Here is a 3392-nt window from a genome sequence, read left to right on the forward strand (position 1 = left end):
CTAGCCACTGGATTGTTGTGGCCTGGGTTGAGGCTTCCCTCGCCTTGGCCATGGCCTATTGGGTTGTTGGGAACCCCATAGGCATTGCTGTGGCTGCCATCTAGCCTGTTGGAGATTAGCATATTTGGACGCGGTCTCCTTCGCCTTTGCCGACCGTTCAATGGAGAGGTCCACCATCTCTCCGAATGTCTAACCCTGGGTGATGGGAGCATCGAGCAGGACGGACTTCTCCTTGTCCTGGAGCTTTGCCTGTGTCAACCACAGATGGCATCTGGCTGCAACCATAGCTGCGAGAGATTTTCCAATGGCTTAAAGTCAGTCATTTAAGCATTGACCAGCTCCATTTCCTCCACATCTACCATAGACTGGCGCTCCCTCAGGCATCCCGTTAGGTGACCCATGTACAGAATCAAGATGGCCTATGCGTTATTGGCCCGGACAGCTGAAGTCTCCCCAGAATACACTTTCTTCAGCATAGCGTCCATCGTTCTGCATTGTTTATTAAGGCAAAGTGGTTCCTTGCCTAATATTGCATTCACCTGTACCAGCCTGGACACCGAATCCCCCATCAGTGTGAAAGATCCCAGTCCCTTCTTTTCTGTCCCCGCCTTGCATACATGGCATCCGCCTGCCTAGAAGTTGCAGAAGCAGATGCTGGCTGGTTCCACGTGGATCTTCTCCCTCACAAGCCGGTTTTTCGGAACCTCTTCCTGGGGCATCAGGGAACATCCACTGCCATGGCCGCACTTCTCATCGGGGGTTTAAATGCCGTGCTCTGCCCTTGAAAGTGCTCCGACACCGATCTCGCCACCTCGGTCTCCTCTATGAAAGATGGAGGGTCCGTTATGTCTGAGCGTGACGCCACATGAGACAGCGCTTCTTCCGGTGGCGGTTGCAGCGGTGGTGGCAGCCGAGAGAGATGGTGAGCGTCCTCTTCCGGCAGAAGTCACGCCACCACAGAGATTAGCATCTGCTGCTGGGAGTCCAGTCTTTGTGTTATCTCACCAACACGCTTAAGCAGTGTTGCAATCCCTTCCGCTTCCGGTCTCCTGCGGCGTGGAGGAGTCTGCAGAGCGGAGCGTCTTGCTTTCGGGATCTTCGTCTGGGGGAGCACGTTCTACTCCCTGGAGAGCCCCTGCGAGGAGGTGAAGAGGGGGAAATAGACCAGTGCCGCCTGTTTTGCCTTCGTAGAGAGACACTCGCAGGGGGTCCACGCAGAGCTGAGCCCACAGAAGAGCGGTGGACGGAGCTTCCAGCCGCCTTCTCCCTTCAGCACATTCTGGCATGCTCCTCGCCCAGACAGCACACACATTGGTCATGTCCATCATCCAAGGGAAGCTTGCCCTGGCACCTGGAACAATGGTGGAACGCCCCCCTTCGGCTTCATCCCAGATAAAAGATGTCCAAGTCGTCTATGTCCAGACCCTATAAGTAAATCGACAGCTCTTTTGCGGCAGGTGCACTTTGCCGAATTCCTCCGCTCTGATACTGTCTGCCTTGATGTTTATGTCGAGGTTGTCGACGTCGACGTCCAAGAGGTCGACACAGGCGTCCAAAGCAATAATAATAAAAAGAACGTAGTCGGAGCTCCGAAGAGGCAACAATATTAATATTACTCCAAAGAGGTTAGCAAAAATTAGAATCGAACTCCAAAGAGCAGGTGAGTACACTTCTAAAAGCTTTAAGGCAATCACAATCGAAATGCAATAAAACAATCACAGGCAGGTGAAAGAAGAAATGGCAGGGAGCTGCAGTCAGGAGGAGACTTTTCAGACGCTGGGGGCAGGTCTTCCTCCTGCCAGCAGGGCCCCTATTGGGCAGCTTTGGCACATGCTTTCAATGATTGGCAGGTCAGAAGTCTCTTCTCATTAGGTAATGGCTGTCTTTCGATTTGAAAGGGAACTAAGAATGATGATACATTTACAGTTTATCTATTTAGTTTATTTACTAATAATGCACCAATAATCATAGAGATGAGACTTCTAAAAATGTGTAGTACTTCATTAGAGTCCCACCCTGTGTGGCTGAACATATATCTCCCCCAAAACATTTAACTCTCTCTCGAATTTGGAAGAGCATGGCATCTCTATCAGATGTTCACGTTGGTAAGTCTTGAATATCAAATAAATTAAACGGTGAAAAAATGACTTAGATCTGTAGATCTCCCAGTTAAATGGCTGATCAGAATTGTGACTAGATGGGAGAAAGATAACCACATGGCAACCCACCACTCCAGACCTAACCCTCCTGAAACAATGCTGGAAATGAGGTCATTGCTGTAGCTTCTTATTACAGCACTTTACTTGCCCAGTCTCTCCCACTTTCTTTCTTCTCTCTAACGTCATGAAGTAGACCAGTGAGTCAGGCTGCACGAATGGGAAGCCTGCCCAGTGCAATTGACAGAAAATGACCAGAAAATGCCCGATAACGATATTTATCCAAAGGAGGACTGTGTACAGACAGTTTCCCTGAAAACAAAAAACAAACCTAGAGTCCATAGTGCCCATCTTTTCTTCCATGAAACACACCAGTGCCTGGTTTCGATTAACCAGAATATATTGATCATTCAAATGCCGGAATAATACACCAGAGAAGTACAATTATAGGTTATGATTCTTGACCTCCATTGTCTTACTGTGAATGCTTCTGGAAACTCGGTAGAATGTATTTCCATGATCAACTGGGTATTATCTGTTGGTATTTCTTTGTTGGACATATTGTTCTCAGAAAGAAGTTTCCAAAATGTTCCAAATGTCAGTTTAGAGACAGAAGTGCGTTAGTGGCTTTTTAGATTAGTCTAGTCTACTTCTTGCAATGATTTCTGAAACGATATCTGGAAATAACTTGGTTTCATGCTGCTAATGTGCTTTCTCAGTTAGCACCTTATTCTTTGAAGGGGTGATTCCACCTACTGCATTTATAAACCTTGAAATAGTAAACCTCTAAATACAGATGTGGATATTATTTTCATGCAGGCTGCTTATTGCTTGAAAATGTACCCCTAAACTAAGTTGTTGGTATTGGAGTTGGGGAACCTGGGAAAAAAAAAATCAATAACATCAATCTTAAATATATATTTTTTGTGGTTGAAAGAATACATTTGGCTTCGGCAGCTGTTTTGTGAGATCCAAAAATGTGTTGTTTTATTGATTCTGTCTTTCCGATATTATTCTAATGAGGAGTCTCAGCTGGCAAAGGATATAGTCTTTCCAAATGGATTGAAATACAGCCATGAGCGAACACAACAAAAGAGCAACACAAATGTGGGATTCTTCAAGGGACATTACCAATAGTCTTGTCTGGAAATATGGAGAACATTAAATATAGTCCTGTTAGGGAGTTATTGTGTGGAAGGAAATGTTATGAAATACCAAAAAACACAATCCTGAAAA

Source organism: Amia ocellicauda, chromosome 5 (assembly GCF_036373705.1).
Source record: "Amia ocellicauda isolate fAmiCal2 chromosome 5, fAmiCal2.hap1, whole genome shotgun sequence".
Classification (NCBI taxonomy): Eukaryota; Metazoa; Chordata; class Actinopteri; order Amiiformes; family Amiidae; genus Amia; species Amia ocellicauda.